At 39.2% G+C, this 25,319-nt stretch overlaps 1 protein-coding gene across 2 annotated transcripts in view; it reads right to left on the reverse strand.

Annotated features, from left to right (window-relative positions):
* RASSF8 (Ras association domain family member 8) overlaps positions 1-25,319 on the reverse strand; it is a 94,969-nt gene that overhangs the window by 42,348 nt on the left and 27,302 nt on the right. For both annotated transcript variants that reach the window (XM_068401955.1, XM_068401954.1), the window contains exon 2: positions 9,490-9,588. The gene's annotated coding sequence lies outside the window, so the exon portion shown is untranslated. The remainder of the gene's footprint in view (positions 1-9,489; positions 9,589-25,319) is intronic.

Here is a 25,319-nt window from a genome sequence, read left to right on the forward strand (position 1 = left end):
GACAGACATACCTTCACACTAAACAATAAACTGAAACTGTAATTCACTCATAATCTTCTAGATTTTCAGTATTTTAATATACCACAGGGACAGCAAATTTTGAAGAAAGCACAGTATGTCAGCTTCATTTTAGGACATGCTTTGGACAAGTGCTGGATCATCTAGTCCAGTCTCAGAACTTCTCTCCATTCATAAATTGCTCCATGATTGTTATTGCCTGTCAACATGTAAGGGCAGGTTAATACAAACACATGCATATTAACCAGGAAGTTAAACAGTCAGTGTTTAGCTTACCTGAAGCAACTTTTAAGTCCTGGATCAAGACTGTTCAAATGAATCAGCACTAGAAACTGTTACTAAGTTCTGATTTTCAGCATCCAAGGAGCAGTTAGAACAGTTAAACCTTCCGTCCTGTTACACTAACAGAAAACTATTAGTATTTCTTACTTCTGCTGACACTTCTCCTGATGCTGCAACATGGGAGGAAATGTAGAGTGCAGTATGATACAATTGGTAGATAATGTTCAGGCTCCAGTTTTTTTTTCCTATTTTTTTCCCCCCTCAACTTGTAGAGGTCAAGTTGCTCTTCAAGTACTTTATGAAACAGGATTTTGCCTTGAAGTCCAACCCTAGTTATCTAATCTATGATTAGTTTTAACCTTGAAGTTGTCTGTCAGACAGAAGTGCCAAGGATGTTGCCTTGGCCCAAACACAGTGGTAGAAAGCACTCGTTTTCTCAAATGGGGGGAGTCTACCACAGAACAACGTTACTTCCACACTCACTGAAAGACAACAGATTCCCCCCAACTTTTGAAATAGTCCAGCACGAAGAAATTTTTGTTAACATAGAGCTTATGAGACTTGCACAAAACTTTCTCAACCTACTTATGTCCTGTGGCATTAGTACCAGCTCACTGCAAGAACATGCGGAGCCCTAGCTGGCTCCTTCACCAGCTGTGTCAGGAAGTTGTCTTCCACACACTCCAGGAACCTCCTAGACTGTTTCCTCTCCACTCTATTGTATTGCCAGCAGACATCTGGCAAGTTGAAGTCTCCCACGAAAACAAGGGCTAGCGACTGTGAGACTTCTCACAGCTACTTATAGAATATTTCATCTACCTCTTCATCCTGGTTAGGTGGCCTACAGCTGACTCCCACCATGACACCTGCCTTGTTGGCCTTTCCCCTGATTCTTACCTATAAACATTCAACCTTTTCATCACCATCCTCAAGCTCTAGACAGTCAAAACATTCCCTAATATAGAGGGCTACACCACCACATCTTCTACCTTGCCTATCCCTTCTGAAGAGTTTATAGCATCCATTGCAGCACTCCAGTTGTGTGAGTCATCCCACCATGTTTCTGTAACAGCAACTATGTCATAGTTTTCCAGCTGCAAAATGGCTTCCAGCTCCTCCTGTTTGTTGCCTATGCTGCGTGCATTGGTGTAGGTGCACTTCAGTTGGGCTATTGATCCTGCCACCTTTTTGGGGGGAGAAGTCCTGATTCCTATGTGACAGTTCTCAGGTGCTTCTGTGGTTTCCAACACATCAATAACCCTTGCATCTTTGCTCCCACGGGGATCTCCATCCCCTGCCTTCACTGAGATGGCAGACTGAAGGACCTCACTAAACACACTGTCCCTCAAACATTGGCATGCCACCCCCAAGCTTATTTCTAGCGAGCCTGGTTTTATCCCTTTCCTCTTTCAAATCTAGTTTAAAGCTCTTTCAATGAGCCCTGCTAACTCCTGCACAAAGATCCTTTTCCCCCTTTGAGACACGTGTACCCCATCTGACACCAGCAGGCCTGGTGTTGTGTAGACCAACCTATGATCAAAAATCCCAAAATTCTGCCAGTGATATCAGGCTCAGAGCTGGGTATTGATCTGCTGGGTCTACCATGCAATATGTCACAGGAAGAAAGTAGCCTACACATGCTTTAGACATGGACTGCTGGATTGCTTTCAGCAACAGAGAATCGCAAGCAGTGCTTCACGCTTAATATGGCTCACGTACTGAAGTCAAGAAAATCACACAGGTTTACTGAGAGAGTGAGTAGAGAACTAAGCTGACATCACAAGTTAACAAGAGATATATTTTAATATATCTCATGGTTCTTGCATTCACTTGTATGCCCTGACATTTCTTTCAAATAAAGGGAAGGAGAGTGCAGTCATGTGGAAGGGAGGACACACAGGCCACACATGTTGCACACAGTGTTTATAAATAGCTAGGAAACAAGCCACTGCCACACTACTCCCCAGCCCCAAAACTGAACAACTCCCTTTTTTCCAACATGTCCAATCTGAAAAAACAAAACAAAACAAACAACCCATCATCATCATCACTGGTCACACTGAAATGCCAAGGTCATATTAATAGCTACATTAAATTGCTTGAATAAAGCCTTTGCTTCTATATTTGAAAGTCTAGCAAGCTTCTTCCATCTATTTCAGATCATACTTGGAAATACTTAAAAATGATAAATAAGCTTCGTCCTTACAGGACCCTTAGTAGAACAACACATTGCAGGTTCCTGATTATGTATCTACTTGAGATGCAAGTCTTCTAATCTTTATAATTATTTGACCAGAGCCAATCATCAAAACAATTTGTTTGTGTTACAGGATGGGCACTAACAGCATTTTCTCTTCAAGTACTATTCTAGCTATCTGACTGAAGTCTTTTTGCTGAAGTCTTACATTTCTAAACCAAGCTAAAAACATACGGAAGAGCACTATTTTCAGAGAAAAAGATCCAAACCTATCCACAAATGAACATCACTGTACAGTCACTCCTTTCCCCATTTACTTGAAAACCCTGTTTGAGCAGAGTTATTAATTATCTGTTTTCCTGTTTGGATAGACAGGGCTCTAAAAACATCTAAATAACTTCTAGTAACTTCTTCCAGAATGAGGAAGAAGAGCAGGCATACATAAGGTACATCTGTTTTAGTTACTCTTTTTACCTTTTACATCAAAAAGGTTGCCAGCAAAATTAAGCATCTATTGTCCAAGCATGCTCCAGAATAAGATATCTCCATTTCAACTAATAACAGCAAACCATTGGGGATATATACTGTAATACTAAATTAGTATGGAGTTTGTACTTTCCAGGTAAGGTTCTTGGATACGGCAAGAGAAGACACATAGCCAATCTTTATTGCATAATCCATGAAGACTATCATAGTTTACAAGATCTAATTTCCATTCATGAACACAAAGAGAGCCACAAGCCTAAAGAAGCTCAAACACATGCTTCACTTCATACAGAATCACAGGAAAATTAAGCATACACACAATACCTGTTGAAAGCAAGGATCTGACTACAAACATCCTTAAAAATACGATCTTTCTCCAAATCAGAGCAGAAGTGAAATAAAATTATAAACCTCCTAAACTATGTTCTGACTTCAGATCGAGTATTTGTGCTAAAACTACATAGTTTTACTCAGTGAAATAGCGTAAGTGCACAAGCACATATACCAGTTCCTTGCCAATATCCCGGTTTAAGAGGTCTTTATCCAGAAAAACAAGATGAGGATCTCCCATGCCCGAACAAACTGTGCTAATCACCAGGCTACATGATTTTGAGGAAAACCATTCCAGACACCCTCCCATTTCACATGCATAACTAGGGTGTTCCTTGCAGTAGGGACTTAAACTCCAGGAATCTCCCAGAGATATGGCCATCACGAGAGAGAAGCGAACTGTCTCAATGTACCCAACCAAGCAGGTTCAGCTTAGGAAATCCTGTAGTCTGGTTGTGGTAGAAGTGTCAATTCAGATGCCTTCTGGCAAGGGAGAGGCTTGAACTTTATTTAGAAGTGTGCTAACCACTGATCTGTTAAACAAAAATATAATGCAATGAATTCCGGCAGCCTAACGCTTTGATTCCCTTCCTTCCCAATAATCGAAATTGATGGGAAAGCCTGGGGATTAAACAAAAAGGTAAAAAAAAAAAGGGGGGGTGTGTGGTAAAACACCCTTAATTTTTAATTTTTCTATTTTGAAAAGGATTTTGCTGGTGAACTGAGAAAGATCACTCTGAAAATAATAATTCCTCACCCAGTGCTGAGAGACACACAGAACTACAGAATATTTGTCTTTAGAAGCAATCTGGAATCTCAACCTTTTGGTTTGTTTGAAAGCACATGGGCCTTCAGTCTTTTTTTGTGAAGAAACAAAGCCTTGCTGTATGGAATTCAAAGGGATGCTTTGTGCAAAATGTAATAATCCTGTTACAGGTGACAGGCTTGGCCAGCTCTGTGACAAGCAGTGTGGTTCTCCAGCTTCCTGTAGAAGCTTTAAGACTTCAATTAGAAACCTCCTCAGACCTAGGAAAGGTTACACAAAAGAAATCTGAAATTACTTTTGAAAGTACAAAGCTAGACTTAAAGAGTGAAGTAAGACAAGCATCCACATTTCTCTTCCTATTTAGTGACAAATGATCTGAATATTAACTTGAAGGTATTTGTAAGCGAGATTTTTGCAGATTTAACAAACAAGATAGGCTTTATATTTGACTCCATTTAGCTGCTATTTTTTCTTCCTCACTTCAAGATATCAATTACTAAAGCATGTTTCCTTAACAACTAAAATCCAAAGGTAAACTTATTTCTTTAAAGACTATAAATTCTCATTTTTAAACATTGTGAGGCTATCCTTTGCAGTCTACAGAATTGCCAAATCTTCATGGAAAAAAAGAAAAAAGATTGTATCAGAATGACACGCCTCCAAAAAGCAGAGTTTCTTTCCCACCAGAGAGAGAAATTACTAACATGCATTGCAATTAGTGCAAAAATCAGTACTATCTTTGCAGTTGCAGGCTGGGAAAGCTACATTTTTATTTACTATGCAAATATCAAGTGGAAAAACTTTGAGCTGTTGTTAGAAGTTGGGCAAGATGCACATATTTTTTTCTCTCAAATGTTTAAAGACTGTGTATCATTAAACACCCATCTGGTGAAGTCTTCTACATCTTGCCAGCTATAAAGATTAGAATATTGCAGAATTCTGTAGTGATCAATAAATTTAGAAAAAACAAACTATGACCTCAAAAAGGTCAGTCAGGCTAACTTTAAATTTAGAGTCCACAGGAAATGCATGATCCCATTCTTTTCACTGCTCTCCAGAGAAAGCCAACACAGCAAGCAGAGCAGTGAGAGGATTCAAACCTTGCCAAAGCTCAATAAATTAATGAAAATCAGTATGAAATGGTTTGCCTGCAACACCCAAGGCTTGGACAGGGTGACCCATGTCTCAAGTAGTAAAGAAAGAATCAAACATTTTTGAAGCAGAAAAGCTAGGCTTTCCTGTCTCTTCATATAAGTGGAATTTCCACACACCACCCTCCCTGTCATTTATTACCAATACTTCTGTCCTTGTTTCCAGACATACTGTCTCCACTTACATTCCATTTTCAGTTTGCCCTGGGCTGGCAAGAAAATGATGAATCCCAATTCTGAAAAACCACTGGCAGAATTATTTTTTTTTTTTTTAACATAAGACCAGTATATTTCCTCAGAAACACAGTCATAGTATTCAACTTTAAATGCATTTCAGAAACTTGGAAGTACTGGTGCTGCAAACATAAACAAACCATTTAGATCTGGATATAAGATCTGAGTTTTATGTAAGGACAGATTTACATAGGACAATAAGAAAGGGAAGGAAAAGAAGCCTTAAATGAGAAAGCAAGAAGCTACACGTAATAAAAATGTGACCAAGTAAAGAAAAGGAAACACAGATGCACACATCATGGTATCTTCAACTTCAGCTATGCTATCGCAGCAGTCTGAACAAGTGCAAGGTCATTAAAGAGGTCCCTGCAACACAGATTGCAAGGGAACAAGAGGTACATTGTGCAGTCTTCAACTCCAGAGTGGGGAATAGAGAGACAGAATAGATTAAAAGTATTTCTTGTAATCCAAAGAATGCAGCAAAATTCAAGGTTCCCAGTGATAACATTGTCAAAGCAATCTTGATTTTTTTCTGTACTGACTCAATCCAAAGACAATATGAGAAAGGTGTATACACAGTAAGTTGAAATGTGGAAGAGAAGCAATAAAAACGTGAGAGGTAGCACGTTTCCTTCGAGATTATTTCTCATCTCAACTAGAACTTTCTGGCATGTCAGAGAAAAACTCTTCCTCGACCAGAGATTCTTTTAGAGAGCACCCAGGAACTTGTCCCATCTCAATTTCTTTCAGTAGATACTAGCAGCAAAGATGAAGGGGGAAAATAACGAGATCAATGAATAAGATATTTTCTGATTCATGACCTGGGACATTGAGATGAAAAAGAAATTCCACCCTGCTTACATGGCAGAAATATCTCTCCAGCTCAGTAAGGTCAAAGAAGTCTACTTCATGAAAAACACAGGCCACAAAACACTCCAGCAGTTACTCACAGCTGGAGGATACAATTCAGTCTCAATGCTCAAACACCAACAAAGTCTGGTTTTGTTGCTTATTAAGCTTCCCAGAAAATGTTATATCACTACTCAAAAAAAATGTAGTAGTGTGCTACTAGTGAAAGCCTCTGAAGTGTCTCTCAAAACAAAGGTTTTGCCAACTATATTTAAGACTTTGTGAGCTAAATCAATTTAGAGAGCTGTTAGACTTGCACTGAACTTCAAAGAAAAAGCCTATAATTCTCAATCAAGTCTATTTTTGCCCACTTTTCATACTTTAAGTAGTGGAAGAAGAAAAAGATTTCTCAAAGAAAGTCACTCTTCTGTTTTGAAATCAAGTAGAGAGATGACTGAAATTCTAACTTATCAACTGAAAGTTTAATGAAGAAGTATAAGGGTCCTGGGCCACATACTGCTCACTAAAAAGTAAACTCATCCTGAACTACTACTTTTCAAAGCTGTAGGGAAAATTCCAGAGAATCTACAACATCCAAAGATCGTAAGAAGAGGCATACTGGACCAAGACCAAATGTCCATCCAGCCCTGTAAATCTGTCTCCAACAGGGATTCATCACTCTACGCAGGTCACTTATACTGACCTTACATGCTAGATCTTTGAAGCCCCCGAGGGAAAATCCATCACCCTTGAGGGTGACTAAGATTTTTTTCACCATTTAGTCATATAAACCACATTTATTCTGACTAGCAGCAGCTTATCTTTGCTAGTAAACAGTTCCATTACAACTGTGACTATGACATTCAAAAGGAAACAGTTTTCATCACTACAGAGTCTCAGCACAAGAAAGAGAGCTCTCCTACATGACTCGCATGAAGAAACAGCAAAAAGGAGAAGGGTAGTGCCCCTTTGGAAGAACATGGAGCAGGACCTGAAACCTTGACTGATGCTGTTGTGGAAAAGATTGAGACCTTGCCTCAGTAAGCTAGAAGACAAGAAATATGTTGGACATTAAAATTCCTAACCCATAAAAGTAAAAGGAACAAGGAGTCACAGCAAATGCCTAGGGAAGAACAAAAAGGCTGCAAGAATACTTTATAATTCTCCTGAAAGCCCTGTTGGCTTCCAAGTGGGTCCCAACTCCAACACTCACAGGTGTAACATATATATATATATCACAGGAGTAATATATGTATGCTCTGGCTAAACATCACCTGTGAAAAATAAGAGATCAGTGTCTTTATAAATTCTGAATGATGTTTTAGTAAACAGGACTATCTTCATTGCTGGTACTACTCCACCATACAGAATCACGATGTTCTTTAGCAAGAATATGTTGTCGGTTGTGGGCAGCAATTAATATTCTAGAAATGTCTGCTTTAGAAATGATCAACCAATTTATATTAAGCAGATAAGTAACATGCCTAGAATTTGACACTAGAAGTACTCTAATGAATAACCAAAAAGACCTCCCAAATACAAGACAACTTAAGACAGTGTCAGTCTCTAAAGCTAGACTCCAAGACAACACAGCATTTTTAATGCTGTACATATGTATACACGCCTACACACGCATATGTGCTACACTTCAGCAAAGCTCCTATATAGTATACAGAGTGCGTTTTATATATTTGTATATATATTTCTACTAGTTAACATTCTACCCTTTATTAAGGACAATGAAAGTAAATACTTTCAGTCATTCAATATTACTGCCTATCCTTACATGGCTGGCAGAACCACCAATGATGGTGTGCTTCAGCCTTGCCTGTAATAAGAAAAAGCTGCTGTACATTTATGCTTGCCTGCACTTCTGATACACAGAACTTAAACATGAGACAAGCTATCATTTTGGCAAATGACCAAAGTATTTTATTCTATTTAGTTATATTGGTCCCTCACCTGCTTCAATTGTCCATAGAGTACTACTAACAGAATATTGTATCTGCATTAGAAGGAGCTGTAGACTGGTATTCTATACACAAAAATGCAGAAGGAGGTGTGATTGGTATAGAAGTCTACCACTTAAATGCTGACTTATGTACGTGAGACAAATTAGCTTTAAGCGAGGCCCATAAACTGTGACAAGCCAGAGAAGAAACTGCATTCTGCTCACAGACTCCAGAACATATTGAAAGAGTGAGTTTCCCCCACTTGCTTCACTGACTTCATTTACACCATAAAACAGAGGACTCAAAAAATCAAAGCAATATGAGAAGTAATAAATACCAATGCATAATCTAACAGCATATATTTTTAGTGTTTAGTTCCAAGTTCTGATATTTTTACTACATCAAAAACTAATCACATTGTCAGGAAAAACACTGTCTGCTACTGTTTTCCTGACAACTCTTCTGGATTTTTGGCAATGTCTGACTTGCCAAGCTGAGGATGTCTCCTTATACTCAGCACTGTGTTTTAAACGTATGTTCACATTAAGAATGGGACACAGTTGGACTGCAGGGTTATTGGGGGTGCAGTGGGGGTGTTTTACATAGTCACAGTACTTCTCCTGCAGAACATTTATCTGAAGGAAAAAAAAAAAAAAGAAAAAAAAAGAAAATGTCCCCCTCCCCAAATGAAGTCAAGAACTCCATCAAACCAAAGGCGATCAGGGGCCTCTGCTCAGAGCATATGTACAGCACAATTCAGGAGGCAGCCTGCAATCCCCAAACCCATGTGCAGCCACAGCTGATTACCTGACCTACAAGTCACTTACCAGCTGTTGCTGGCACTGAGATCTGCTGCCCAAGAAGACCTGACAACTAGAGAAACCAGGAACAAGAGTCTCCTCTCATTCCGGGCACACTCCCCAGTGACAGGTTAGCCTTGGGTCTCCCTCTTACACAGCTGCAGGGGGCACATACATGGAGATCGCATCATCGCAGTAGAGATAAATGTGGCAGTACCATTGCAGGTCTGCTCCGGAACACAACTGTATTGAGAAAACATGTTGCACAGAGCAGAAGAGCTAGGATCTTGCTCAGATTTCTACCCTTAGGAAGAAAGAGGGAGTGATGAATAAAGCTTCAGCATTCTTGGCCTGCTTTATGTGCAAGTACTTTCAGAAGGGAGAATGAAAACTCATTTGAGGTTTTTTGGTCATGGCTTCTTACCTGCAGATGAAGATAGACAGAGATGTCTCCTTATGCAGTGGGCTTAGCGTAATCTGCTACTCCAGGTATAGGTGTCAACTCTGCTGACAAGGTCAGTTGCTAGAAGAAAAAAATTGAAGCATTGTTACACATTAGTAAAACTACCTTCTTGAGGGTAAAGTCCTATTCCCCCTCCTCCCTTTAATGCTTTGGAAAAATACAGAATTCGCTTAGCACCTGTAGATGTAGATATATAATAGCCTGCTACATACAAGTAGTATTTTATTTTTTAAAAGTTAGTTCAAAAGAAACGTGGAATACTGCACTTAATTTGCTACCTCTTATACCTGGTGTGACATTTTCCTGCTATAAATAACTAAGTGTGGTAAACAACATTTCAACAGCTTTCCAGAACATTAGGAAAAATGAAGCACTGTATTTGGTAGTCACGAGCATCTACCCCTGCTAAATTGTAAATACAGGAGATTATTTCACAATCTTCTTTCCTAATTTTCTTTTTAAGGAAAATAATCCCCAAACTGGAGGTGTTCCAGCCGTAAAAACCTCCAAGTGCTCTTGAACTGCATACCCTGACTCCCTTGCAGTAGTGAATCATGACCAATGCATGCATAAGAAGTCAAACTAGGCAAAGGGTAACAAATCCCAAACTGCTGATTAAGACCAATATTAATCAGCTTGGAAGGGATGCTTACTACAATGATGTTTAACAGCATCATTGTGACAGACTTACAAACACTGACTAATACTATGTCATAGCCAAGGAGAACATGTGAGAAGTGGTTATTTTTAAACCTTCACCGCCAAAGACTTTCTGAATAATATTTTAAAAGAACATATCTACTATGCGTAACACTAAATGGGAACTTTGCAGTTTGACAGAAGCATAGAAGAATAGACCTAAAAGAGGAAAAAACTTTCCTCTAGTCTTCTAGCGTCTCCTCTTCCACTATTGTCAGCCATTGAATTTTGACAAGACAAACCATTTTTCTCTCAGTACCTGTCAGAGCTATATGAAAAGATTCAATAAGCACCAACTCCAGTGCAAGTATATCATAGGGGTCCATAAAACAACAAAAACCTCTTATGGATCTGGAAAGAAAGAACTGGCCTGTTGCAAAATATTAGACCACACACACTATGCATCAAAGCCCTGTAGGAGTCATTACTTCTTTCATTATGGCCAAAATCTTCAAAGTAGGACATTCAGGAGCTCCAGAGATCTCAGGCACATATCAAATAATTTTCATCACCACCAGCTGAATACGTAGCTTTCATTCACAAACCAATACTCATTAAATTCTTGAGTTGTCAGAATATGTTTTTGTGAAGTGATGTTTTGTGCTTTCCACTCTGTGGACCCACTGAGAATTACTAATGGTTCACATGAGCCCTTTACTTCAGCTCTGAAATGACCATAACCAGTTTTTGGTAAGTTTATGTCTCTCAGCTGAGCAGCTGTAATTTCATACAAGGAAGAAGTGCTTGTTAAACATCCTTAATGTATTTGCTTGCAGTTACATTACAGAACATTGCTTCAGATTCTCTACTCAAGTTTATTTATCATGTAGTCATAACAAGAGTCAAACAGTCGTAGATAATGCTGAACATTCATTTAACCTAGCACATCAGGTTAAATCACCAGTGCTTGAGTCCCAGTTACTTATCAATCCCCATATACACACAGTAAATTAGGAAAATAAATCTTGTTGTAGGATACAGATGGTGACTCAGTTAATCCAGAGACATATATGCTTGAATTTTGGTGAGGGAGGGAGAGGTTGAGAGCAGACAAATAACGTCTCACCCCAAACTATGAGTGCTCAGCTTCAAGATGAAGTTGTCTTCATCTATTGCAAACTGACCAACTGCCAAGACATAAGTTGTAAACATTTCAGTTACTGTTCCTTGTTAACTACCCCAGAATACTTTACACAAGAGGCAAAGAACAGTGGATTTTTAACCTGAGAATGGAGTAGCTGTGATGCTGATCCGGCAGTAGGGACCGACACTTCCACTCAAACAGAGCCACATTATCTTCAGCTCTATTGAAGCACTAAAGCTCTTCTCAGACCACTTTGCAAAGTGAGTGGGAAGGAGTAAGAATAAGAGCCACATTCTGTCCTTGGGGACCCTTAATAAATGAGATTCTGAACATCAGCCACTTCCTCTTTGTTTTCCTCAAGCCATATGGCTTCCTGACAAAATCTGTACAAACAATAAATCCATTAATCAAGCCACTGTTGGAGGAAAAGGCTTTTTGTTTCTTCCCTTCATCAATCCAGACATTTTAATGGAGATGTTTTATGTATTTTATTTTATGGAAGTCCCAAGGAAAATACTAAAGTCGTCTTTGTTCTCACACTGCAGCCTTGTAGACTGGAGACCCCATTCCAGTACGTACTTGTAGAAGGAGATCCCAACATGTTAAAATGCAAAAAGATACAGGAATAGTGAAAAGTCAGCCAAGCCAACAAGAAAGGAGTCTGGCCTTATTGGATCTATTAGTAGGGATACAGTATAAATTGCTGTAACATACCGTGTGAAGAAACAAAATAACAAAAACTACCTTTTTTTTTTTTTAATAATTAACAGAAGTAGGTAGAACAAGAGATGTTACAAGTAATTTCTATTCCTACAAGGCTCTGAGGAGATGGAGACAACACAAATGCCAGAAGTAGGCCACAAGCAGCTGAAAGGAAGACCTGCTTCTAAGAGATGCCACAATAAAGGACTTTCTCGGAGGCCAGATTCCTTAGCAAGGTGAACCAAGATGACCAATTTCACACAACATGCTACATAATCTGTTTGGTGTCTCCAAACTGGTAAAATCATGCAGGTGATCATGTTATTCTCAAATCACAGGGTAATAAACATTACACATGCAAGGAACTCTATGGTAGGGAGGAAGCACAGAAAGAAGAGTAAGATTTCTAGGTCTTGTAGGTGGGAAACTCCCTTTCTTGCAGGTGGGAAGGATCCCACTCTCCTGGGGGAGAGGGGAGAAGAGAAAACCAAACCCAAGCAGGCTCATTGCTTCACCAAAGCAAACAAACTTGAGAGACTGCTCAGCGCCAATGGGCACAGGAGTATGCCAGCTTCACGCTGCTGCAGGGTAAAATTCTGTTCATAAAGAATATATACACTGTTGGGCAAGCACAAAGAAAAAGTGAAAGTATGGTAAAGCATTCCCTTTCTTCCTACTCAATCAATAGGCTCAAAGAAGGCACAAGGCTGAGAATGCAAGCACATAGAAAAGATAACAAAAGAAACAAAGACCTAATTTTCTTTGCTTGCAACAGCTTTTTTGCAACATCAGACCATTCTTGTACTCTCAGATGTCGCTTTGAGACACGTGTGGAGTCTGTTATCCCTGTCTATCCCAAGCAACTATTTGCATCACACCTTGATGCCTACCCAGCAAAGAAGGGGTTTCCTAGTGATGATGGAAGAAGAGAGAACCAAAGACAATTCACCATTTGAGTATATGACAGCATTACCAACAAAAGCAAACTGAACAACATTGATGTGTCAGTCACCACTTTAGAGAATACAAAAATGCAAAATGTCTGTTTTGAGGATCTATTCCCACTGATGTTTTTTTCTAAAACTTCTTTGACTAAACTTTTATTACTCAGTGTCTGCAGTGTAGCAGTAGGATTGGGAAGAACATGAAATTACTTTCAAACTCAGGTGGTCTCTTTCAGACACACATTTCTAAAGCAACTGTGACACTTCCACTCACATGGAAGGAAAATAGGATTGGCATGGTAGCAAATCTTTTTACCTTAAAATACGTTTTATTTTCTTCACAGTTGTTCTATAGCTTACTGGATGACCAAAACTATGTCCTAATTCATGTGAATCAAAGAAATCCTCTGTTGAAATGAAGTTCGGGAGAAATACAAAGCAGTTTATGACACTGAAAAAGACCTTATGGAGAAACAGCATTAAAAAATAAATGAAGTTGGCTTTTCAAAAGTCTTTTTTTTTTTTTAAAAATACAGGAAAGCAGCATCCTTGATTACAAGCAGGAAATCTTTAAAAAGTAAAGCCCTTTTTGCCTTTGTTGAAGTTAAGTAGCAATTAGCCATAAGGGAAAAAAATATGGAAAGGGTAATCTCAAAAGATTGAATCATTATCTCCAAGGAGACACATCTGTGGTTTTAACAAGGTCAGAACATTTTGGTCAATTCTTTGGGGTAATGGGAGATACACAATGTTAGCTTATGTTTCTATCAAGGTAATGACAATTCTGACAGACTGACGACATCACATGTAGCCTGCTGCTATGAATCATTAGCCTTGAGGTCACAATCTAAACAGATACAACATCATATCCAAAGTACAGATGGATTTGTAAATGCCTTGAGGTAGTCGTGAAAGGTATGTTTGCTTTGCACAGAGTAGTGAGGAAGATCAGGTGCTGCAAGCTAGGGATGCCTTCCACCACATCTGGGTCAGATGGTCCCAATTATCTTCTCATCACTGTTAATCAAAAGTTATCCTTCAGCAGCTATATAATGACCCATATAAAAATAACTCCGGGATTGGTGTTTGGCTCCTAGCAAGAAAAAAAGCTTCCCTGTCACAAGTCAGTTAGTGCAAGCAGCATCCTTGCTTCAAGTCTCATTAGAAAGGCTGTGGTATGAAGGTCTGCAGATGCGAGAGAGTCTTCCCATCAAGTGTTAAAATGGAATATAAGAAAGGTTGACAAGAAAATTTAGGGCTATACCAGCGGAGAGGAGAAGGTAGTTTTCCCTCCTGCCAGCTCACTATTCTGTTCTTTCTGACCCTATCGATAAACAGCCTGTACTCCCAAAGTAACAGTATCAGCCTATTTTGGCTACTGCTCTTACCTGTGGGGAGAAGACTGCTCCAAACTGCAAACAAGACACACTATTAGGAGAATTTAAGGAGCATGAACCTGTTCATGTCTTCACTTGACTGTAGAAGGTACCCAGTCACAGTAAGATCAAAAAAGCTTATTCCCCCTCTTCCTCAGAGCAACCTAATACCTTAAACAGAATTGACAGAGGAATCATCCAACCCTGACTTCACTGCCCTCATTCAGTCCCACCTCTGCTTGTTTCCATTTTGTCTGGAACACTCATCTTGCAAGTCCTGCCTATGTTACCAGTAGCCTGTGGTCACATCTGAGTGAGCAGCCTACATCTGTGATTCCCACATAGTTTCACCTGTGTTTGTTTTTTAAATCACATCCTGTGTTAACAGGAGCAACAGCATTAACATCCCTTTCTGTATCAGTGAAAAAAGAAGTTGCCTCTTTGTTACTACTATTTAGCTCTTCTCAGGAAAAGAAAAATATTGGATAATGATCTCTTCAAATCCAACCCTAAATTACTCCCTCTTCACTCCACAATATGGTATCCTAGTTCTTTAAGCTCTACTGAAATGTTGAAAAGCAAGTGCTACAAAAATTATGTTGATACATAAATGAAAAAGAGTGAAATGAAAATAAGAGAGCAACTTGATATAAAAAAAAAAAAGTCTTGACCATGATCTTAAGAGGTTGCCTGTCAGTTTTCTCCTTGCAATTATGTGAGGTTGGACTCAATGATCCCAGGTCTCTTCCAACCTAGTTGATTCTGTGATGCTGTGAAGGGCATTTGTTTTCCATACTTTGCTTTCCAAGAACAACAGGCTTGAATTCATGTAATACAGTTCTAAACCTTTAGAGTTCCAGTTGTTGAGAAAGGGAAAGAAAAACATCTGAAGTGATTTATTTTGTGTTTAAATAACATATCCAAGAGACGCCAACACATAAGCTAAGAGGACATCATCATGTAAAGCAGAATACTTACAGGTAGGGCACATTGTTTTCTCTTCCTTCAATCTACTAACATTTTACTTGGCAACACCTATCATTAAAACCCACTGTAACAACTAACCCAAGATCAAAATGGCACACTGATACAACAGAGAGCCATCAAGGGTCATCCACAGACTGTGCATGTACTACACTACTGCCTCATCTCCTCGCACATTCTGCACAACTCCATTTGGAAGAATACTAGAGTAATAGCAAAGAAACTGGTAATTTTCTCTTCTCTTTTTTTTTTCTTAAGACAGCAGGCATTGCAACGTTACACTTACTGATAGGAGGCATGCTTTTGACTGCATCCTTCAAGCAGTCTTAGAAGTGTAAAGGTTCCTGCAGACTTCTGATCACAAACCTCTGTTAGAAAACACTGCCTTGGCCATACTGCTGTAGTGAGACGCATTCAGCCTCACTTCACAAGGCTGTTACCCGACACAGCAGTAGAGAAGGCATGAAGTCATAGCAAGAATTTGCTTTGTTGTTGAAAATTTCTTTTTTGCCAATAGTAGTTTTTTTGCTCACCATCAACCAAAGTCTGCCCTGTAGATTTAAAGCACAACAAGCAGCTCCATCACTTTACGTGCCTGCCTTACTATTTGAAACAAACTGTACAGTTTCACCCTTGACTATTAATTCTTCAAACAGCAAACTCTTGCCTTGCCTACATATGACTAAATATTTTGCACTGATTCTCAGAAAAGCATGTATGAGAAAGCATATTTAAAGAAAAAGAGAAAAGACTGAAGTAATATAGTCCAGCAGTGTTTAGCAGAAATGGGGCTTAGGTCTGTGTATTCACATATCCACTGACTTGTTTGGGTTGTAGGTTACCAGAAAGTGCATTGAGTTAGCCCCTGTTGTTATTAATCCTAGCAGTTAGAACCATAGGAAGACATTTTAAAAGAAGAATTAAAGTTAAAACATGTGCATTAACCATGCACATCTCTGAAAAAGTATAGTTGGACAAGTCATCCAGGTATTTAGGCAACATAATAATGGTAGCACAATGATGTGGCATTTCCTTTATTTTCTTTCCTTACGGATAAATCTGGTTGACAGTAACTCAAAAAAAAAATGGAATGAGATTGTTTTACTTGCATTAGCGTAGTTAAGAGCATGCACGCATGTAAAACTAATGAAGAATAAAACCAGATTTCTCTTCCTTAACCACTGAGTACGTGTCCCAGCCAGTGCATCAACCAAACTAGTGGCAAAGCAGTAGTTTAGCATGCAGCCTGTGTTCGCAATACAGACAGAATCCAACAGCCCCTTCAGTTCCCTCAAAAAATTGATATTACAATTCTTGAGGAAACGACTCCTCACATTTTAGGCACTGCCAGACAATTTCTATTTCCACATCATAGCAATTCATAGTCAATTCTGGAGAGGAGAGCCTGTTCTATTTTTAAAAATCCTGAAAGACTGCTGTCATCTTTGCAAGCAAAGGCCGTTCTTTTCTGCTTCCATAGCTTGTTTACACAGCATCATTTTGTATGATGATTTAGCCTGTTTTTACATGAGCATTGAAGGATGTTAGTTTGCAGAATCCGCATCAGGAACAGAAAAAAATTAAGATATCAGAATTAAACAGTCACTGCAGACTATTGGTAAATTCAAATTGGTTCAGTTTAGCATTAACCCAAACCAACAAAAAAATCCAGTTTCAAGTCAGTTTTGTCTTTATCACTAGCAGGAACATCAGGCATCATTCTGCATTTCCATGTAACTCTTCTGATACAATAAAGTTCTCATCCAAAATAGTGATTTCCCAGAGGGTTTAAAGGTTAACTTCAATTACCCTTCCTTAGCAAAAAGAGTTACAAGCCACTCCTAATAACACCCCCCCCCCCGCCCCCCGCCCCCATTCCAGCCTTCTTAGAAGCACTTAAGTATCAAGACAGTGCTCAGTAGCAGCAAAAACCGGCAGAGAGAAAACCTGCACCTTTGCTAAAGGCCTGCAGTGCTTTCTTCTGTGATTGCCATCTTGCATGCAGTGCACTACAGCCTTCACATTTGATTCCATAAACACATCTTTTCCCTACTTCAAATGCACACAGTCCCATTGACACTTTAAAGTCAGCTCTGCAGCCAAAAATTGTACCATTCTCCCTACCTGCTCCATTTCTTCCTGTCCCACACGGCACCCCTCAATTTGTAGTGAACTGGGTCAGGAATCAAATCCAGATTTATAAGAGCCAAAAAGCTCACAAACTAACAGTCCAGCAAAACACACAAGCCAATGAGATGACAGTGCAAGCTATTTTGTATGGCTCACCACTGCTACGAGGATAAAGAGAGCCAGTGAATTCCTCCCCGAGCATTCCTCCCAACATTCATCTACAAGGAAAGGACTACACAGAGACAAAAATTTCCAGTCATATAAGACACCAGAAAGCCCACTTCTTGTCTGTGTCTTTTGAAGACAGGGCAAAGATAAGTTCTCTTTGGCCCTCAAGTACTTTAAATGTAATCACCAATATGTCAGAGGTCTTCATTTCAAAAAAAGTTTTGAAAAAAACCTCATTAGTTGAGTTTTTTATGCTGATGCACAAAAAAAAAAAAAAAAAGGAAGTCAACACACCATTTTGTTGTGTATGTTGGAACACACTCAAAGTAACTCAATTTCAGTATAAGAATAATCCAGCAAGTTTGTTAAGTAGCAGTCTCTTTCAGGTAACTTGTGTTTGCAAATAGTCAGCTTCTATAAAATGAACTTCAAATCTCTCTAACTGAAAGCACACACTGGATAATAATAGGTAAAATACTGAAGTATACAGCTATTTGAAGTAAGGAAAAAACGGGGGGGGCGCGCTCGCAGGTGTTGGGCGACGGTCCAGAGTAACAACACAATCTCAATGTGAGTATGGAAGTTCTCCATTTATTAGCAAATAACGCAGCAGTTCTATAGACTGTGTACATGCTAATCACGCACCCCGATCGCACTTGTGATTGGTCTATAGATTTACATACTCAGAGCCGTGACCGCCCCCCCTCCTGGACGCAGCTCTGCTTCCCGCCAAAGCAGCACCGTGGGGTTCCTTGTTTTGCACCGCTCAAGGGGAGTCCAAGGTCGCTAGCTCTGGGCTTAACCCTTGCTCAAAGCCTGGGTTGCTCAGACTGCTCAGTGGCACAAGATCGTGCCCCTTCTCACTTAACCAAACCTCTACAGCTATTATGCATTTCATGGTTGTAAAACTAGTCACAGATGGCACCTGCAGAGAGCAAAGTTGGGCCTGAAAGCTTGCAGATCTCTAGCTTCCTCCACAAGCATTTGTCCTTGTTGAAAATGAGCACCCTCCACCAGACCTTCAGCCAACATCTGTGTCCTGTGTTATATCCCCCCTGCCCCAAGTATTTGAGGAAATGTTACTAGTGGGATTATTATACACAGGTTCTTAATTGTTACTAATCAAAGGAATAAACATTTTGTAACAGCTACTGCTATTACATAATAATAGATTTATTTGTTTGGAGCTTTAATTGCTTCCTTATGTAGTCAATAGAAGCCAAACTACCTTTTTCTTTCCTTGCAATTAGCAATGAGCCAATGGAAGACAAACAGAAAACTGACCCTTGCCAGTTTTGCTGTGCTCCTTCGAAAAAGTTTAATCAACCCTCCGGAAGCAATCCTTCCAGTGGAACGCATCTCAAGTATGCTCGGACCTTGCATAGGTGCAAGTGTAAGACAAATGTGAGAGATGGGGAAAAATTTCTTTCTCTGTCACAAGCCATTACCTCCAGCTCAAACAGCAGCAAGTAAAGCTACAGCATTTGTCTCAGTAACATTAGCTTAAGAGAAACCTTGTAGAAAGCAATCAAGACTTCCACAACAGTTTCAGAAGTACCATGATCTCTAGTTATACACTGAAACACAAGCTTACTATGTAGAAAAAGAAAGTAACCACTCAAAAAGGTATGTTGCAATAAAGAAGATAATGGGTTGGTCAGAATGTATGCTGTATAGCAAAGGGAAAATAAATGTAATAAAACTTATGCTAGCCAGACTTTCCAAAGCATTGAACAGTGGAAAGAGAGACAGCCTTCTTCATATCTCCAAGGCCTTGTCTTCATGAGAACTTCCAAGTCAGGAAATCCTTTTTTTTTTTTAGATTTTTCTAATTGACCAATGAAGTCCTCACACTAACTCCAGAGTCAGGCCAAAGCAGAAGTCACCACTTAGATTCAAAGGCCCTTCCTTACAGCTGAACAACCATTTACTTACTTATTTTAACTTTTTTTTTTTAGAGGACCATCAGACTCACTACTTAAAATTAAGTGCTCAACGTAGGCCAGAGGAAACGGAAAACTTTGAAGAAAAGTTCAAAAGCAGGATTCAGATCCTGCTGCCATTAGCAGAACAGAAGAAAAAAAAAAAGATCAAGATAAAGAGAAAAGCAGCAATAAAGCCTATCCCATGTGGTTTGCTGGTTTCAAACTTCTTTGGCAACATCTCTCTTTATTTAGAGCATTGGCCAGCAAACCCCCCAAATTCCCTTTGAAAAGGTCCCACGCGCTGTAACAACACGTGGGAGGTACACACGCACTACAGCTGTTAATCAAACTTCTGCAGTTCAAAGCCAAAAAGCTGCAAATACTCACGACGCAAGCATGCCATAAAGATGTACTGCAATGTTAATGCGCCAACATGCAAATACCCGCATACGGAAAGTTTCATTCCTTCACTGCAACAACACGCTTCATGGAACACAGGAGGCTTCAATAGGCGTTGGCCACTTCCCAGAGGAAGTGTGAAGACCCTTAGAGAGGGGTGAAGGAAGCAGTTCCAAATATGCACTGGGATCTGAAGATCCTCACCAGCGTCAGAGTTCTGCTCAGTCATTGGAGACCTGAACCTAAGCGGCCAAAAATATGCTGTCCAGATCTGCTAATATATGAAAATAAGTCTGTTTGATAAAAACACATAAAAAATGGACAAGTAGTGACTCATCACAACAAAGCTCTGTTTTCAACTACATCTAGACACAGTTTAATAAATTCCTCTCTCCTCCTCCCCAAACCTAGTTATTTGTTTGCAAAGTTGCAAACATTTTTCATAAGGTATTACAAATCTAACTCCTCCTCAGCCAGCATACAGCTGGAAGGAATAGATGGGAAGAAAAATTAAATTAGTATCCTAAGATTTGGAGATGGTTTTAGTTAACAGTGATTCAGATCCTGTGCAGATTACACTACTTCTGATTAGCTCTCACTTATAATTTCCAGGATTTCAATGAAAGCCAAGAAACAACTGATTAAGGCCTTAGGATAGCTTCTTCCCTGAGGGCAAATGCAACCCAGCCATATATAAAACATTCAAATAGTCAACGGCAAAGTGTGCGTATTTTCAAAACCAACATTCCCAAGCAATGAAACACTTCTTGAAATGGCAAATAGAGACAAAAGAGTCTGAATAGGATGTTTTGACCTTTTTTGAAAATGATGACAACTATAGTAAGAGTTAAAAGGCTTTTAGAGCCTAAGAGATGCACAACTTGCTTCTAGAAAAAAAGTGTAATCCCAATCCAGTTAAAAATACTATCTTGCTACTACATCCAAACAGTAGCACTATGAGTATACAAGAAGGTCATGACAGAAATAATCAAACTATGAGTAGAAGAGTTTCATAGTGACCAAACTCTTCATCACAAGCCTGCAGTACAGTGCTACCTCTCTGCAAATTATTTCTGAAAAATGTGTATTTTTCCCCTTTATTCTTCATACGATTTATTGAAAGGATCTTAACAGACCACGTGGAAACAAATGAAATTACTTGAATGAAAAGATATCCCAGACCTGAGCTATCCCATGACTGCCAGCTCAAATACTGCGTTATAAGCAAGATGTACACCAGCATTTGGTACCGCAAAAGTCTGGAAATAGACCACTAGTAAATATACAACTTCCTTCCCACATTCCCCACCAGAACAAAACACATACAGCTATGGTTGTCAGTAGCTCAGGTGGTGTTTAATGCTTGGGCTTACCTCTACTGAGAAGTCTTTAGAGGTCTTCAAAAGAGATGAGGTTCTTGCCTGCATGCTGCCTTACAAACTAACCAGTCTATTACTTCACTAGGTGCACCTCACTGCAAATGGATTTAACCCCGCAGATTCCAACAATGAAGAGAAGATAAACATAGATCTATCAGCTGGGAAACATTTTATCTGGCTTTACTACTTTAAACAGAGTCAATATCTTCCTTCATTATGTTCCAAGCATTTTTGGCTAGTATCAGAAGCATTAATGATCCAATTCATTGTTGCCTTGTTCAACTCCCATCTGTTACTCAAAACACTCATCCTTATCTTGTTGCACTTGATTTTTCTCTTCTCTTTTAGAAAGGAGTCTTTGATATTGTCTGTGCATGGTCACCACACCATACAAGATGCTGGTCTTGCTCCAGCTGAAGGCAATGAGAACTTGACAGGAGAATAATTTAACTGAGGTCACAAATACAATTACTGCTAAAGGTAATATGCAACTGAGCATAGTACTGGTGTTTCAGCCAGCACTAGGCTGAAGCCAGAGTACTTCCAACTATCCGTGGCCTAAAGGCTTCAAAACAAAAAGCTAAGGGAGGAGCTCTACCTTAAACGTTTACTGCTTACCTTTTCCACCAATGACACAAGAAAAGCTAGCTGTAGGTCACTTCACACATTCAGCTAACCTAGTATCCCATTTCACACAGTGGCCAGAGTAAGGCTCCCAACTGTGTGTAGACACTGCAGCAAGAGTTCAACAGCTTAACCACAAGCAGTTTCACAGTGGAACCATGGTATGAATTATTTGAACACTGGACAAGATTTCTTTGGACTTCTTCCATTATGAAAGCAGATTAGAAAGGGGTACAGTCTCATATTCAAAGACTTAACCTAAAGACATTTGAAGTTTCCAAATGACTGTAACTTCCTATGCATCGAGACAAACACCAAGCTTAAGAAGGTAAAGCATGAATGAGCTAGCAGTTGCCAGATTTGTCTCTCCATAAATATGAGGTAAAATACACTAGCTTAAAGTCAAGCAAAGAAGTTTATACTAAAGCATGTTAACTTTAACGAGAATGGGTTAAGAATCTGCACAAAAGTTACCACAGCTCACCAGATGCTTATTAGCTTGTTAAACTACTGTAACTCAGTGTGTCACAGTCCTTAGTCTCTCAAGTATCTTTTGAAATGCTACAGAGATAATGTAATAAGACAGGTACTTCACCCCTGTATTCCAAGAAGGTAACTTCTCTGATCAAAGGATACTTCACCACCTCTATCTCCTCTTCTTATAATACCATTCTTCCCCCCCCCCCCAATGAGTAGGCCTTTACCCATAATTCAGATTCACTTCTTCCAAGGTTAAAGCAGTTTATGAGGCTGCAAGAGCAACAAGGAGCAATGAGCTGTATTGACAGCATTTCCAAAGAAATCCGTAGCTGTCCTACATCGCTGGTGTACCATGAGCTAGAGAAGGTGCTTTTGTTCCACCTCCACACTGTTCTTTTCATCATTTACACAGATCACTTGATCACAATGTTTTGCTGTACTTTTAAGTGCTCCCTGATTTCTAGTTTATGATCTTCTGTAGCTGTGAGCTGAACAAAAAAATTCACACACAAAGGCTTTTATATTTACTCAAGACACATACTGAACATTAATTTGGCCAGTTCCTTCTTCCCTGCACTAATTCCCACAGTGACATAAGACAATTCTACCTCCAGAGACCAGCACAAAACACTAATTAACCCACTGATAGCATCCATTTCCAAATCAAGCAGGGAGTCATAATACCCACAAAGAGCCTCAGTAACACCCTTAAGCGGGCAATATTTCACATATTAGGTCCTTATGGAAATGCCATATAGGTACCTAAACTTCTATTTAGCTAAGAAAGAGTACAGATATTCCCAGAGGGTCTGCATTTATTTTTCTTCTATCGTATGCTTTCTTGTTGCCCCATCAAGTGAAAATCTATACTGCTTCCTCTTCAAATAAATGCTTTGTGAAAAAAAACACAGCTACAACTCAGTTATTAATACTAAGGATTAAGTATTATATTAAGAATGCTCCAACTCATTTGATTTAGTATTAGCATGGTTACGGTTTAAAACTATCAAAAGTTTTAAAGTACGTTTACACAGTTTCTAATACTAACCAAATATTAAGTGAAAATACCACTTTACAGTTAGAAAATGGGCCACATTTCAATATGTTAATGACATCTTAATTGTCTGAGTTAAAACTGACATTCAAACATCTTTACTAGCTATTGCTGTTTATAATCACTGGAAGATGTCTGAGTTCAGACAATCTCTTCAGATAGAAGGAAGAAATACATCTATAGCAATGAAAGCTTTATTCAGCTCCATAAAGTAGAAAAGTATCAACCTATAGCTCTTTTTATAATATAATACACCAGTTGCACACAATATTAAATTCAGCTGCAGTGATTAAGCATTCTCCTTGCAGATAGAAGCACAAAAAAATGATTGATTTTTTACCTGATCGACTACAGCTAAATAATTCTATATTGTAGAATGGAAGGTGATTTTCTGCCATAGCACCAACTGCCTGTGTTGACACTTCTCTATATTTCCAGTGCCAGAATTTAACTGAAACTACTGCTAATTAGATAATTTCTGGAGTAAATTTCTACAAACCAGCTACAAGGGCAGCAAATCTTGCGTTGCCAAGTGGATGCTCTGTGCTAAGGAAAGCATGGGTAACACTATTGGGCACAAGCACTTTTAAATTGCAACCTACGTGTATCATTTAACATAAAAAACATATTTTGCTCCCAAAATCTAACAGTTTAGGTCAGTACTAGTTTCCTTTGCCAAATTTCTTTCAGGAACACTGTAGCTAATTGTTCTTTGTGTTAGTCTAGATCTGCGAGGCAGGCATGACTGCAAGAAAAAGAAGATATATAAAGGCTAGGTAAGTAGTTTTCAAATAATTCTGTATGTATGATATGATTATCACAGGAAAGCTAATAATTCTCACAAAAGGACTAGAAAAATGTAGTCGGCAAAGCATTCAAGAAGATTTAAAAAACTTTCAGAGGAGGCATTTAGAAATGAAGTGAGGGGGAAAAACAACAACAAAGCAAGCCATGCAAAACCACTGGCTTTCAAACCTGTGCTACATAGAAATAAAAACTGACTGCATTCACTGCTAAGCACAACCTCTTATCAGCATTTTCAGGAGCAAGTCTTCCCCTACCACAAGTAATAGACTGCTAGAATTGGTAGAAAAATCCAATAGCCGACTCACAGCTTTTACAACAGTGTAAAAAAAAAAAACACACCCCACAACTTAAAAAGATTTTTATGTAGCATGTAGAGAGCACACTACTTCGGAAATTAATACATCTCCTCACCTTGCTGTGCTGGTGGTATTTGCAGAAGGCAGAAACTAGCTTTTCTTGAAGCATTCACCAGGCAGATGCGAGAGCCCAGTGGCATCAGGCACCACCAGTGACAGCGTAGAAGTGATGCACTCCTGGCTAGAGCAGAGGAGCTCACCTAGACAGCAAAGCACTATACAACCCGGCACAACTTTCCAAGTGATAGAAAGAAGAGACGTTTTTGAAATCTAGGTCTTCAGCAAAATGCATCAGGAGTGCCACCCTCCCCACGCATTGGATGCATGCTCATACTCGCTGTGCCTTCTCCACTAGAAGGCAGAAGGGGCTGTTTGCAGCCACCCAGCCAACAGCAGAGTGAAACATTACTTTTTTGTTTAAACAGAAAAACTTTCAGAAGAGGAATGAAAGTTTAAGCAGTCCAGATCTTTAGAAGAGGTAGCTAAATTTTTTAAGGCTATGTCAAACAGTGATGAGGATTAGGAACAACAAGTTATCTATATTTGATGTGTATCAGAGGAAAAAACTTCAAACCCCACCAGCATAAGTATGCCCAGACACCTTACTACCCACTTTAACTTCTCAGTTACACTTTAGAACAGACATTGCTTGGGTTTTTTCATTTGAAAATATAAATCTT

This window comes from Nyctibius grandis, chromosome 5 (assembly GCF_013368605.1).
Source record: "Nyctibius grandis isolate bNycGra1 chromosome 5, bNycGra1.pri, whole genome shotgun sequence".
In the NCBI taxonomy this organism is placed as follows: Eukaryota; Metazoa; Chordata; class Aves; order Nyctibiiformes; family Nyctibiidae; genus Nyctibius; species Nyctibius grandis.